Source organism: Chlamydotis macqueenii, chromosome 10 (genome assembly GCF_036417535.1).
Source record: "Chlamydotis macqueenii isolate bChlMac1 chromosome 10, bChlMac1.mat, whole genome shotgun sequence".
Classification (NCBI taxonomy): domain Eukaryota; kingdom Metazoa; phylum Chordata; class Aves; order Otidiformes; family Otididae; genus Chlamydotis; species Chlamydotis macqueenii.
In genome coordinates this window covers 18,768,534-18,784,244 of record NC_141565.1, presented here as the reverse complement: position 1 = coordinate 18,784,244, position 15,711 = coordinate 18,768,534, and the positions used below count along the sequence as shown (strand labels likewise).

Genomic DNA, 15,711 nt, shown 5'->3' with positions numbered 1-15,711 from the left:
TTCCCACACCCTTTTCTCCCCTTTTCAGTATGGTGGGGTTTTGGATTTCTTTTTCATATTGTCTGTGCTTAAAAGCAAGTCATTACTATTCTTCACAAAAAAAAACCCCTTCATTGTAGTGAAACAGCAGTGACACCAAATATTATTAATACAGAAAAAGTACTCTCTTCCTTCCTTTCTTCTCTCTATCCCCTCAGATCCTGTGAGCTATGAGGTCTTTGGTGGTGAAACCGGAGTTTAGTGATACAGGCGAAGCTACTGCCCGAAACTGAAGCCTTGCAGAAGATAGACAGGGTCTAAATATGCTTGTGTGGGCAATTTGTGTCGCGATTAAATATGAATATAGAGAGGTCTCCTCTCCATCATGTGTAGCATGGTGGACTCTCAAAGGAGCCATTGCCAACAAATAATTAGCTCCACCGTTTGCTGCACTTGCATTCCAGTGACAAAATGGTGTCACCAGTACACAGGAGAGCTGTCTCGTCGCGTGCGCTTGCCCCATTCGGCGTGGCGTTGGTGCTGCGATGCCCAGCCTGGAGGAACACAGGGACAAAGGCTTGTATAGCAAATTTTGGCCAGGGTGCACTTGGTCAAGCTTGAGAGGGTGGTGTGCGGTGACCCGTTCTGTGTTCATTGGTGGTTGCCGTTTCCCCCTGGCATTAGCCAGCTGGGAAGCCTGTTGGTCCTGGTTGTGCTTTCCCTGGCTGTCCCCGTCCCCCATCGCTGCTCTTACCTTCCTCCTCCTGATTGCCTCTTTCATTAATTAACCAGGCAAGAGAATGGGCAATATTTCTTTGTTAATCAGAAGACTGAGGTTGGGAAAAGAAGAAACATCTGATTTCACAGGAAAATCGGAAGGTCTATGTAAGAAATCTTTCAAAACTGGGAAATCTGCGTAATTAAATTGTCTAGGAAATGGGAGCACAAGTTGTTTTTTAAAATAATTTCAAGTTTCTATTAAATATATAATATTCCTTTGTGCGTTAGAAAGTGCATTTCAATTCAGAGATCATAAAGCCCGAGAAATTCACACATCAGTGAATTGTGATTTTTTTTTTTTTTTTAAGTTTCTATTTTTTTCTTTTTTTTTCCAGGGGTAGCATAATTACCATGTCATTTAGCAAAGATTATAATAGCTGTTCAATTTTTACTGACTGGTGTAGTAAACAGTTGAATAAACCCATATGGCAGCTCAAAGCTTGCATGCAGGAGAGATTCTTACCATTTCCTTCGTGTCTGAATTACCAACCTTGTTGATACGACTGAGATCCCCGAACAGGGACCAGCTCCAGACTTCTCCAGTGATGCAAAAATTTTACACTGCTCTGTCGCGTATGAATCAATTGATTTTAATCACAGTGGTTAGCTAATTAACTATTTCTTTGTGCCTATGAAGTATGCATGGAAAACTTATACACAAGGTACGTGCCTCCATTTAAAGCCGTCTGTGCATTTGCTTAATACTTTTTTAATAACTGTAAATAATGCCTGGAGTCCAAATCTTCCTATCCAAGTCCCTCCTAAAGATCGAGGCCCTTCTAAGGCTGGCATAGGTTAACTGCCACATCACCAGGTATTGTGATAGCCCTGCGGCACTGCCTGTAACAAGACTTTATGTCTGGTCTCAGCGGTGGCAACTGGAAGGACTGGGGTGTTTGGAAGCATCCTCCTGAATTGCCAGGGTGAGTTATGGAGGTGTGGAGCTGTGGCCAACCGGCATCCGGAGTAAAGACAAAATGTTTGAGTAGCATGCCCTCTGGATAGCTCCAGTATTAAAAAATGGAACGACAAGAAGAAGGGTCGTTAGCCCTCCCCAGATGCTGGCTTGAACAAAGAAAAAGACTCGTGGTGTTCCTCCTAAAATTCACTTACTTCCAGTTATCTTAAAATTTTCGTGTCAGATAATAGCTTTAAAATACCTTCTGAGTGGGTTAGACTCTCTAGGTGCTTAGAAAATATTGCAAAATAATAATATGAAATGGCCGAGCATTGAGCAGTCCCACTGGAAAAGAGCAGTTGCCCAAAACTGGTGCTTGTGTTCATCTTAACCCTGATGTACGACCGGCCCTCCACCATAATTCTCTCAAGAGACGGGAAGTTGCCTAGCAATGTGCTGACTGCAGAGGGTACGTGTTGAGCTAATTCAGTTTTTGTTCTCGTTTTCCTTGAGAGTTCAGCTTAAAGGAGTGATCCTTTCTCCAGCTGCAGCAAGAGCCACTTCTCAGCGGTCTCTCTTGTTCCCTACTCGAGTGTCCCTGGTAGATGTCGGGAATTCATTCACCACCGTATGCGTTTCAGAAGTTTCCAGCTTATTGAGTAGCCAAATGTGGTTTCTGCTGATTGTGTTGACTGAATACGTAGGGCCTTTCGAAGAGGCAAGGGTTTTATTTAAAGCAGGACATTTAGTTGTGTACCATTTTGTGGCAGGCAAAGGTCAGCTCAGGTAAGCAGCAAGAACAGTGAACTGCCTCGTTGCAGCACCTGGGAAAATGAGACAGAAAGATACGGTAAAAGGTTTTAACAAGTTGCTTGTAGTTACTAATTTTTAAAGTCGAGGAACCGATGCTGAGTACGTTTCTAAATTGGAGATAACCATGCTTGTACGATAAATTGAGTTAAGAACAGAACAAATCAAAATAATGGGGTGGTACTAAAAACCTGCTCGTGCAGTGAGTTGCCGGCACAGCACGCTGCCGGCGGGGCTCAACGCTGCGCACGCCAAGCTAACGCGGTGTTAGAAACCTGCCGTGTCCCTGCACGGCCGCAGGCATTTCCACCAGGCTTTGCGGTGACCTTTTCTTGCAGGGATGCCCTACTCCTGCCGCAGTCCTCTCCTCTGATGGACAGGCTCCTGGTTCCACAGAGGGCTTCATCTGCCCGTGACACTCCTTGTGATAGCCAGGAAGCAGAAGCCAAAGGGGTCTGCCCACAGCTGTGGAGCAGGAGTGGGTTCCCCCAGGTCAGCGGGTTGCTCTAACCCAGCCCTCTGTCGGTGGGACGGGGGGAGCGGGGCAAAGCTCTAGGAGCCAAGCCCAGCATCTCCCAGCAGAGCTCCACGGCAGGAGAGGTGGCAGCAGCCTGGAGGTGGCACTTCTGTCCCCTTGCTCCTGTAAAGCCTCGGTGGCTAGAGAAAGACTTTGCTTTTCTGAAACTTTTCTGTCCATGGAACTTTCTCTGTGGCTGGGGGAAGGAGACAAGAAGTAATTTTAACAATTTAATATACTACATAATATGTTTTATAAGCTGGTGTGAATGCTCCTAAGTATTTTGGTCTTTTTTTCATAACACAATGAACCTAATATTGGTAAAAATACAGATCTTAGCTGCCACCATAAAGAGAGGCTAGATTTAATAAACAGTTATGAATGTTGGCAGCTGCCTATCAGATTGTATAACATCGGCTATAGCACATGAAGACAGTGTCAACTTACATTTTATCTCCGAAGTATTTTCAAAGCATTTATTTTGCTTTCTCTTGAGTCCTTAACCTAATTCAAGTTATATAATTGGCGGAATATTTTTCCACACCGCTAATTGGCTGGGTGCCAGCGTGGAAACCATTGTCTGACTTGATGATGATCAGGAATTAACATGACATTTGCGTGGTGGTAATGGAATACATTAGTAATGTAATTCATGACTGTAAGAAAGAGACCATCATCTCCCACCTCTGATCAGCAGGAGGGGCTGGGAGGATGATGAAATGCTCCCAGCAGGCACCTCACAGCAGTGGCTGGCCAATCTCGATGTCAAATTCAGTTTTAAATTCTTCAGACAAAGCTGTAATGCTTACCAATTAATTACTACAAATGTCAATTAAAAATCTACCAAATAATGCAGTAAGATTAAATTTCAATTAAAAAAATTACATTTAACAAGGAAGATACAACATTATTTTAATGAATTCTGCTGAAGGTGACAGTTTATCTAGATCTATTTATGCCGTGTAGGTGGATCTAAATTCATTGGATGATGTTAACCATGTTACGCTGTACAGATTAGTTTTGAAAATTATTTCCACTTTGGCTATGTCCTGGAGGAGATGGGGCATCAAGGGGCATTTCTCGTCACCAGGAGAAAAGGGAATTTCACGCCTTCGAAGTATGAAAGTCTTCTCGCACCTAGAGTGAGGGCTTTATTGTAGACTTTTATCCTGACCGAATTAGCCGTATTTTTAATTGCTTTATATTTGTGAAACCATAAACGGATTTTTTTTTTTTTGTTGCAGTAGTAGAACAAGCCCTGACTTTGCTATGATTATAATGATTCCTTGGGACAATTTTCAAAGTAATCTATTATATTGTACAAATAACACCTGTTTTGTGATAAATCACTTAACAGGAAGAGATTTTGCTGTGGGAAAGTGCTGAACTGTAAGTCCTGAGCAGAGCTCTGAAGTGGATCGCAAGCGCGTGTACAAAAAACTCTTGTAAAACATCAGCACCTCATCGGATGCGGAGCGTTAACGGTGCAGAGTGGGATTTGTATCTGGAGTTTTGAATTGCAGTAACTGTGTTTCTGTTGAACAGGGCAGTTCTTATGCTGCTGGAGATGGAGATGCTGGTGCTTTGGGAAGGCGTGAGAGCCTGCGCTCGCTGGCGTGGTGCAGGGGCAGAGCTGGGGCGCGCAAGTGGCTGTCCTGGCATTAAAGCGTTTGTGAGCCAGGGCCTCTAAATATGATCTGAAGAATCCTTTCTCAGCTTCCTTGAATTTTTTTTTCCATGAGCTTTTATTATGTTTTCACACCATCACGTCTAAGATAGGTAAGACATAATTGAAGAAGCAGATTTTATGTGTCAAGCTAGCACTGAGAAAAGTCCCTCTCAGGGACCAGAGGCTCCTTTTCCTTGGCACTGCTGTGTCTGGAGCCATTGAATTTGAGCAGGTTTTAACTTAAAATAAAAGATAAAAAAAAATACAATGCGCACACAGAAAATCAGAAAAGCCATACAACTACTCATGGCAGGTGAAAGTAATGATATGCTCTTCAGTAGACAGGCTTTGCCGGTCCCTCGGTTGCTGTTCAGGCTTTGTCTATCGGTGGGTGAACGCAAGGAGCGTGATCTCTGTCTCGCTGCTGCTATTCAGGTACCTTTGGGTATTGGTAACAGCCTTACAGGATCATCCCTGCTTCGTGCTGTTATCTGATAAAGCTATTGTCAGCAGGAGATGGGAGACAGCCTTTTTTTTTTTCCATAAAGCCCTCAGGAAATGGATGCTGTGGAAGCGAAGAGCAGCTACAACATTTTCTCACCAGTTTGCACAAGACAGCAAGGTGATGGAGAGAAAGGTGGAGTAAGGCAGACTTATTTTCTCACCAGAAGCCAGAAAGCTTTAAACAAGGAGGCAGGGAGGGAAGAGTGGGAGCACGTAGCATCTTTCTGCTTAGTGGCATGAGGAGGTTGTGGGTTTGGGGCACCCACTGGTCAGACAATTAGATGGCAGCTGGAGCTGCTGCTTTCAAAAACCCATCTTCCCAGGGGCTTTCAGCTCTCTGCAGGACCAGTCATTTTCTGATTTGAGCCCTGGGATGAGCTCTTGCTCTGGTTGTTGTTTGAGAAGTGGTGTATATGATATAGGCAGGAACAAAGCACCTTCTGTAACCCAAGATCTTCTGCATTGGGATGTTCCATGTGGAGCTTGTGCTTGTCGCAAGCACTTGTGGTGTCTGGTCTCTTCATTGGGGTGCCCCACATGAAGCTTGTGCCTATCCTGAGCACTCAAGGTGGTGTCCGATCTCCTCCCGGGTTCTTACAGGTGAAGATTTCTGCCTTCGGTAGGGAAATGCTTTTCTCTTTCTCTAAGAGTTGGCCAAACGTCTTGAAGGAAGAATGTCTTTGACTTTAGGGAAATACTTATATCTCTTTGGATGGTGGGGTTTTCTTGGTTTGGTTTTTTTTTTTGGTTTTTTTTTTTTTTGTTTCCCTTAGTGTAGGGTTATGTCAGCTATATTACATTGAGGGAACGGTGAGCTGAGGGAGGAAACTTTAATAAGCTGCCTTTGTATTGCCAGTTTATTCCCAGCTTTCATCCACTGATTTACATCCCATCTGAAGTAAAAATACCCAGACTTCAATAGTTTGTTTGCCTTTGCTTGTATCACTCTGGGGCGACCCAAGGAGAGGTAAAAACTGTTCTCACTCTGACATTTGCACGAGCTGTGAGGTAGGGTGAGAAGAGATGGATGGTGTGCAATGCGAAAAGGTAACAGGGTTTATTAAGTCTTCGTCATACTGTGGTTTATAATATTTAGACAAAAGTAAACATCTCCAGGAAGAGCTTGTGAAATGAGACACTGGAGAAAGCCCTCTCAGCTGATGGCGGATCCTGGCCTCTTCAGGCAGTTGTGGAATGGTGGGATGCTTGCCGCGGGGAGGGGGCTGCAAGGGCCATCACGTGGAGTGTGCGTACAGGGGGGTCCTGAGGAGCTGCTTTGGGAGGAGGATGTGGACTTAAAGTACTTGTGTAGGACAAAGTCATTACATTGTCATCGTGATAATGCTCGTGGGGGAAGTAGACTGAAATCCTCTTTGTCTTCATTAATACTCCTTCCCAGCAGAGCCTTAAGAGATCATTCTCACTTGCAGATATACAAGGAACCTGAATACAGAGTTGTTTGTCATGAAAATCCTATTTATATACTGCGGCTGTAAAATCCCAGATGCTGAGCGTGGAGGGAGTCTGCTCTATCATCAGCTGGTTGAGGGGAGAGTTGACTATAAAACCGAGCCGTTAGCTCTGGCTTGACAGGGGTGTGGCGGTTGTGTCTTCAAACAGCTTCAAGAGCCTGCCGTGCCAAGCCTTTATGGGTTTTCTTCTCACAAGCTAGGTCTGAGCAAGGAGATACAGATATAGATATATGAAAGGAAGACCTTTCCTCTGGGAAAATATCCATCATCACTTTTTACAGCACGGTTCAGGGCCATAGTGCAGAGCATCTGAAGCATTTGGGGTCCTTTTGTTGCAGAGGAGGTGCCGTGGGACTGCGGCTGCTCCTGACGTCTCGCAAGCATTCAATATCCCCTTGACTCCGGGGCAGCAGGATGTGACCCTCGCAGAAAGACAGACAACGTTTGAGGGCTCGGTGCTTATTGTTTTCAGCAGAGCTCTGCTGAAACCAATAAAATTGCTGCCACCGCTGCTTGGAGCAAAAGTGACTACAGCTGAACAAGAGAGACAAAATTATGAATTAAAAAAGCCAACACCAAGCCCATTATTTTACTCTTGAAAAAACATCTTGCTTCCTAGTCTTTTTTTTTTCCCACATGGAGTGAATCTTTGGGATATTAATGTTCTGCTGTCATGTTTGTTTAACATATTTTTTTTGGACAATGCCTTTTTAGGGTCAAAGCCTGAACTTTTTCTCCATGTGTTTCAGCTAGGCAAAACTCCCAGTGTCTCAACGGGGCCTCTTCTGAAAGAAGTGAAGACTAATTCTTCTCAACTTAATTGGGAATTTCATCTGAATAAACAGAGAAAAGGTCCAAGCTTTGTTTTTTTTTAAAATACTGTAAAATTATGTCCTGCTGAACAGCTAAGTCTCTGCAGGCAGGCTGGCTGTTGCCCACAAATTTGGTGGCTGGAGCCCTCCATGATGGCTCGGTGCTCACCTGATGCCCTGGCCCACCATGACCCCGTGGTCCCCTGCCTTCCAGCCCAAACCTGCCTCATCCCTCGCTTTGCCTGGACCGCTGCGAGCGCTCGGGCATGGCTCAGCGAGCTAAAGACTGTCATTTTTGGAGATTTGGCCTTAACTTAGAATTTTCATGTTTTTGTGGGTTTAAGTCAAACCTTAATACGACTTCAGCATAATGTTTTCGTGGTTTAATGTTCTTACAGTTTTTTACAGTGTTTCTTTTAAATTCTGTCACTGAAGTGTATGAGAGTTGACAAGTGTAAATATGTAGTTAGACAATTTCAAAAGTGTATTATTTACTGATCGACCATAATGGCTCCAAAGGAGCCATTATACTCAATCATATCATGTCACTCCGTGGCACTTATTATGATGGTAATATGGATATGCATATTATTTTTTTTTTAAAGCATGAGAAGTGTTATTGTGCATGTGTAAAAGCTGTTTTTAATTGTCAGTAATGCTCTGAGCTTTTTTTAATATCGAGAATATAAACCACCTATGGCTACCAGCCTGCAAATTGCGGTAGCAAAAGTCCATGTCTATGGGAGGATGGAAAAAGCCACACTGGGTATTTACTGCGATGTGACTACGCGTCTCCTAATATGGCTCTTTTACGGCTTTATTAGATCTGAGGGCAACCTAGAACCCTAACCTGAGAGCTTGGCAGGTAAAAGCTTTCCATTTTATCTCTGCAGCTTTCATCTGCTCCTGTAAGCTCTTTCCTTGACTTCCTAATTGCATTTGCGACATTAGCAAATGGCTGGTTTGAAAATACGACGCAGTGCAAGTCATGTTAATTCAGCGATCTTTTTTTTTTTTTTTTTTTTAAGGTGTCACAGAAGATGTCTTTTTGTAGTGCTGGAGTAGAGAAAGAAGGAGAGAAGGCAGAATGAGAACATTGAACCATGTAAAATAAAAGAAAGAGACAAGCAGAGACCTAAGAGTGCTAAATATGCTTCAGCCTTTCGGTAGAGCTGGTTTCAGTAGAGATAGAGGTAAGAGAGCGTAAGCAGTAGCTTGCTTCCTAGAAAATGTCTTTTGTGGAGAAGATGAGAGAAGAGTTTGAGTTTTAATGACTAGAGATGAGGAGCTAAGGTGCGAATCTGGTATGAGGTACAGCAAATCGATTGTGGAGCAGTAATTAGAGAGAGGAGGAGGAATCAGAAGTGTTTCTTAACTTAGAAACGAGGATGTGACTGGCTGCTGGCTGTTGCTACTCAGAGGTAGGTAAAGAAGAAAGGAATCTGTTGAGCAAAGTCCTCACCGCAGAAGATGCAACCAAGGTGAAATCCAGTTTGAGGATGTAGAAGAGGAGAACCCAACCTTGACCAAGAGCTCTCCACCGTTCAGCAGGGCAGTGTACCTCTAGGGGAGCTGCAGGGCTGGTCCGGGGGCAGAGTCGTCCCTTTGTGTGTCAGCGGGTGAGGTTCTCCCTGGCATGGGGCTTGGGCAGGAGAAAGCAAGGTCATTGCTCTTCGTGTTTTTATTTTGGACACAGAGTGTCAAGGCAGAGGACTGCTTTGTCTTTTCTCTTCAGACTTTAGGACTAGTTCTGCTGTGTTGCTCTGTTGTCAGAGGAGTTATTTACCCTGCTCTGAATGAAATTGGGCTAATTACTGAATTACAATTTTTCTCCCTTACTCTAAAGAACCTTTTGTTGGCAATGCGTTTTGCTTTAAATACAGAAGATTAACCGTGAGATGCTAGGATGAGCCAATTTTGTGTAGTTCAGGAGTGGAAGGTCACATAGATGTCATTTTGCAGATCTTGAACTGACAACAGTCAGGTTTCCTCACACCAGTTTTTAAATGAGTAAAAGTAACAAGTGGTTTTTAGCCAATTCTGCATTAATTCCAGCTTGTCTCTCTTTCTGAAATTGTATTATCACCATTTGTCCTCTTTTGAAATACTGAACAAGGAGCATAACAGCAAGTAAATACCCTCTTCCTATCTCTGCCCTTGACCTACATAAACAACTCTATATTCAGGCTCCGGATTAAGTCTTGTATTTGTGAAAAGGTTAGGGCAAGTTAAGCTTAATTATTTTTTGAGATGCTTCCTATTTAGAAACTTGTCTCATCACCCGAAATACAAAATATCAGTGCTGTATCTGCTGGGATCATTAGTTTAATATTCCAAATAAATTGTAGAACTGCTGGTTTGTATGAGAGGATGGGATTTATGAAGCTGCAGTGCATTTGTACACACATACGCACTAGCACACAACACTTGTTGATGATTCAGAGAAGGAGTAGAGTAATTCAGCTCTTGGACTGCCTCACGTGTGATTGGCTTCCTTTCTAGGGGACTTATTTTAGGGAAAAATCAATGTCAACTGAAAAACATTCCATTCTGAAAAGACAAAAATTCCCCTACTTGTGAAAATGTGTCTTGGCAGCTGATTTAACTTATGATACAAGATTTAACACTTTTCACTAAACATGAATATTTACCATGGCAACAGCTACGTTACGGGCCACATGTTGGAGACTTGCACGTTGTTGCAGAAACTTGTAGCTCACCACATTTAGACGAGCCCTTCTTTCCACCGGCAGAAGGAGCCCACTCCTGCAGCTGTTTTGGGCACGGACCTCCTGGCGGGGTCGGTAGCATCCTACTTGCCTTCGGCGAGGAACTACTGATTGCTCCATCAGGCATTTCCTGGTGAGCGGCACCGTGGTGTTAGGTACAGACCAAATGTTTGATGATAGAATAATCTGATAAAAAACATGCGTTCACCTCGGATTTGCCTTTCTGGTGGGGAGACCTTTCTGGAAGTCTCTCTTTTCCAGACTCTTTTTCTCTGCCCCCCGCATCCCTCCCCATCGCCCGCCGGACGTATACAGCTCAAACCCATTTTGACCAGGCGGAGTAACAGGTCTGCTGTGTCCTCCGGCCGGTCTGCCCTCCCTCATGCCCCCGTGCTACTGTCTCAACTCCTTGTCACCTTCCATTTGCGGTGTAGTGGCTTTTCAGGCGACGTTAATTGAATCATGCTCATCAGGGACTTAATAAAAGCGTGACGGCCAGGAAGCAGCCCTGGCAGATGGCAGCCCCGCTTGACAAGTGGGATGTGTGGTTGCTGGTGCACTGGAGGCGATGGGCTGGCTCTTGGGAGGGGCAGAAGGTTCATGGATGTGGAGTTTGGAGAAGAGCAAGCCAACATGAGCAAAGTAAAAGATGGCTTCAGATGATTTAGGTAGCAGTTAAGTGTTTTTTTTTTTCCTGAACCAGGACTAGAAAATCATTCAATAACACTGTAAATCCCAGCTACAAAGGACAAGGAGTGAAACAGTAAGGGGATTTAACGGTATAGGTAACCACAGACATCTGTGGGTAGCTTGAGTAGAAGCAGGTTTATTTTATTTAATTTTACAAGTTAGGAAGAATACAAGTTTACTTGCTTTAGGACAAAGCTAGCAGGGAGTTAGGTGGAAGCCCCTTTTCCCAGAGGTGAAAACTCTCAATTCAGATGTTTCTTGTCCATTTCTCAGAAGTGTCTGGTCTTGGCAGTCACTAAGGAAAAAGCCTGGGTTTGGAGGGGCGCAGACCTTTCCTCTTCTGGGCGCTGATGGGAACTTTGCCCTTTCTCTTTCATTTAAAATACCCCAGTTTAAAAGAAGCCAGCTATGCAAAGCGGAAGCTAAGGATGCAGCCAGGAGCGTAGCCTGTGCCTGGCAGAGTCCTGGGGCAGTGGTGGTTGGGCTGGGGACACCTGTGGCACGGTGGCGGGTGTCCCCTGCCCGGCTGGGGTGGCTGGTACGAAGGGCCCCCAGCGCAGCTGCTGCCCTGGGCTGTACGGCTGGTTTACATCTTGGCCTTTACTCGGCGTGAATTTGCCAAGCTGCGCTGATCCAGAACTTAATTTGCTTCTCTTTTTAGCGTCGTGTCTTTTAAAGGTGTTGTATTTGTTTCCATTTTGCGCTAAATTAAAATTGAGTGGTTCTGCTTTGTAGATTTAATAATGTACAAATATGTCCATTTTTAAACCCTTTTAGCCTATGTATATGTGACCAAGAAAAAAAGCAGCAGAGAAGGCACCTCCCATTTTTGTTTTACTTGGCTCAAATACCCTATTGGGATTTCAATTATAAGTGAGCATTACACTTGTTTGTTACTAAGGTGACTACAGTGTCAAGGTTATGTGGATGCTGTGGTATTATAAATGCAAAGATAATGCAAAAAAGAAAAATAGTTGTGTTGGCTAAAATCATCCCATTCCTATAGCATAAAGTTGCACTCTGTCCTACATTTCAATTCTCGTTCTATTAAATTACCTGTTTAATAATTTGAATCCAGTGTTATTTTTATATTATATTGCAAGTGTGTGACTGTGAGGTTATTTTTAAGATATATTTATTAAGGGAATGAATACAATAAGACAAGTCATTGCAGCCCACATACAGTTCCTTGACTTCTCATTTTATGATGTTTCAATTGCATATGATTACTGAATATAAGTTTTAACTTTTATGAGGGTTCATTAGAGATGCAGCTGTGTAGAGAGAAATTCAATAGAAATTTGATTTTTTTTTTTTTTTTTTTTAAAAGCTCTAAAAGTGTAGTGAGATGGAGCAACTCGATAGAGCGTGATTTCAAGCTTCCTACTTTGAGTTTGGGTGCACAGTTGTGGGGTCTTCAAGGGTTTAGCTGGGCTGTAATGGAAATTTGCTGATGATGGAGAGAGGAAGGGCACAGCGAAAGGTCTGTGTGTTTGAGCTGCAAGGGACCAGAGCATCTCAGATCAAAGACGTTTCCCTTTTTTCAGGGTAGCATGTAGAGAAGAGGTGATCTCCTCAGCTGGGGCCAGAACTAGCATGAAATGCCTTCTGCTCCTGTGTGAATCAGTGTTCTGGTGGAGAAATATGGTTTCAGTGAATCTATGGTGTTCTCTTCTAATAGAGGATGTAAGCAAAATGAGCTCCCTAAAAGCCAATATTGAAAGCAATCTTAGTGAGCAAGTGCTGAGAAAACAAATTTTGGGGTACATTTAAAGGAACAGATGTAGTAAATGAGTAAATCTACCCTGCGGTTAAACGCTGCAGTGCTTTGTGTGAATGCTAAATGGGAGTGTATCCCATCAAGTATAGTTTAGTTGCATAATTTATTAGCATAATGTGTTTGTTTTTAATGTATAGGAATGTAAACATCTATAACTTATTGGCCATATATTTTAGTAGGAGGAACCCCGTATTCAAAACTAATTGTAACATCAGCTGTTTGTAGAAAACTTGTTACACGGTACGGACTATTTATTTCCAAACGTCAACTTCTCATAAGGTTACAAACCAAAATCCAAAGCAAAGACATCCTTCTCCAGACATAAGAAGAGGAAACATTTTTGTCCTCAGATTTTACTGGGTGATTCCCAGCCTTTGATGTGCTGGCGCGTTGCTCTGCAGCCCTTCCTGCTATCCTGCTATCCCAGCTGGCTCCGTCCAGGGCAAGCATCTCATTTCCACTTCTGCTGCAGGAGCCTCTCCAATAGCTCCAGCAGCATGTGGATATCATCTTCGCAATGTGTTTTTCTCTTTGTTTTCCTTCCTTATGGGAAGGAGGAAGACTGAGTGGTAACTCTGCAGTGTGATCTTGCCAGGATGAAACCTTCTGAAGGACAAGGGAAGCAGAAGTGAGTGGGGGAGAGTGTATTTCTGCTTTTGGTTTTAATTGGGAGCTTTTTGTTTGGGTTGAGATCTCCGAACCCCTGGGCAAACGGATTTACCTTGCCTCACAGGGCAAATTGGCAGTCTGGTCCTCGCCTGTGGGGAGTGGAGAGGAGGGAAAGAAGGTGGCACTGCATCCAAGCAGAGCGCGGGTGGGTTGGTTTTGTTCTGCCCTCCGACCATCATCCCCAGAGAAACGGTTTTCCTGGGCTGTGTCACCTCCCACAACAAGGAAAAATAGATGAAAAGCAATGAAGCACACAATTACATAATGAAAAACAATAAAATGCGTCTTCTAATATGTACTACTAGTGACCGTTTGACTTTATTATAAAAGCTAAATGTAATTACATTTCCAGGTATTGTGCTGAGTGATAAACTCCGGGGAAAAAAAAGTGAAGAAAAACTTAGAAGGAGAAGACTTCTTGTTTAATATAAACCTCAGATTTTGAAGTGACGCATAGCAGAGAATGAATGTCCATCGTCTATCAAATAAGGTTTGAATGGCTTAGGTCACACTAGACAAACACTTCTCACCCTAAAACCTTCTTTTCATCTTCATTCATCAACAACACCTTAAGCTTATGCCCCTCTTCTTCTCTTCCACGCTTTCAAAAAAATAATAATCTACTTGATGCCTACAAATCACTTCTGGCTGGCATTCGTTAGGCGAGTTATGAGCTATGGCTGCTGCTGCTCCCATCGCTGCCGCTTGTGCAGGGAGAAAAGGGCTGGAAGTTTGTGAAGAGGCTGAGGAGGGAGAAGTGCTGCAGAAATGGTGGTTGTAGACATGGGACGGTGAGCACAAGAGGTGAGAGAGGTAGGAGGAAGACGTAATTGGCAATGAGGACTCCTGTATGGCAGACCCCTTTCTTGAACTGTGCCATTTGTGTAGTTCGTGGCTGGTTTCTCTCAGTGCTGGCGGGGTGTAGCGCTGTGCGAGGCAGTGCAACCCAAACCCTGCGGACAGGAACGAATGTGTCCTTGGAGGGTGTTGTTGCTGCATGTGTAAATCCCAGCGGCCAGGTTTGGAGCTCTAAAACGGAAAGGCAAACCTCCATGGCCAGGCTGGAGAGATTTGTTCTCTTCTCAGATCCCTCAAGGTGACCCGGGCTGCCCTGGTGGGTGCTCAGACCCAGCAGCTCATCTTTAATTTGCTGTCTTAGTCTGCGGGCTAATCTACATCATCGTGCCTGTAATTTCTTCCTGCCGCCTCCTTTGACGTCCTTGGCGGTGCTGTGCACGAGCCGTTCAATCCCCATTTCCTGGTAGGAAACTACCCCTCTTACGCTAATCCTTGTCCAATAACTCCTAATTTTTATTTTTATCCTTTTCCAATTTACGGGACTCCTCTTGGATTAACTTCCCTATGGTACAGTTTTTCCCCTTGCATTGCTTGCTTGTCGCTTTCTCACTGGTGGTTCTTTTTTCTTTCAAAGATGCTTTTCTGGCTCCATCCCCATCTGCCTGGAAGTGATTTGTTCAGCAGCGCAGTCCTCTGGTTTTCAAAGGCCACAGACTGTTTTCCCTCGTTTTCTGCCTTCCTTCCTTCTTTCTGTCATTCTGGGAAACAGTCTGACAGACATGGCTTCTTCGCAACCACCAATTAGTGTTAATCTGTGTGACTGCAACGGGCACGGGTAGCAGGAAAGATCTGTTTGAAGGTAGAATTTTGTGTAAGCGGAAATTTCTGTAAATCTGGTAAGAAGCACTTGTTGGGAGGGCACAGACAGGCTGGGGGAGAGAAGTCAGCGTTTCAATTGCGATGTAAAAGCTGATTTTTCCTCACCTGCATTTTAAATATTGCTTCGTCTTGTTTTAACGTGGGGTTTGGAGGATGCCACCATCCGTGGTGACGTGGCCCAGCATTGGGGAGCGCAGGGGTGTGATCACCCATCCAGCCCGTTGCTGGTGATTTGGAGTTGCTGCCCCGCAGTCAGTTCCCTGTCGAGGTATTTTGAAGGGAGCTTTGAAATTTGGCACAGCAATGTAAAATCGTGAGGGTACGGTTGGTGGCGGGGTGGGCTCCCTGGGCAGGGGGGGACTGGCAAACCTGCAGCCTCATTAACGGGGGAAGGAGGATTCACCCGTTTGTGGGAACTGGTCACACATCACAGAGTATCACGAGGTAAGCCAATTTCCTACCCCAATACCTTCCTCTTTTCCACTTCTCTCCTTCACAGTTTGAAAACCATAAATCACTTATTTGAAATGTATTTAAGGAGAAGAATATTTTCCCCTGCATTCCCACTTAATGCTTTGTAGCGAGTACAGTTGAGATCATTCATGTGCTAAAGCAAGAGAAATATTCTTCTTTGATACTGTGTCTTCATTTTAGGCAGTTTTCTCTTTTACTCAGTTCTTAGATGATAATTCTGTCTCCTCAGATGCTACTCGTTCTGCCGCAAA

General features: G+C 44.1%; 1 protein-coding gene across 11 annotated transcripts in view; it reads left to right on the top strand.

The window, feature by feature from the left end:
- The window catches only part of FOXP1 (forkhead box P1), a 382,770-nt gene that overhangs the window by 46,569 nt on the left and 320,490 nt on the right, over positions 1-15,711 (top strand). The window lies entirely within an intron of this gene.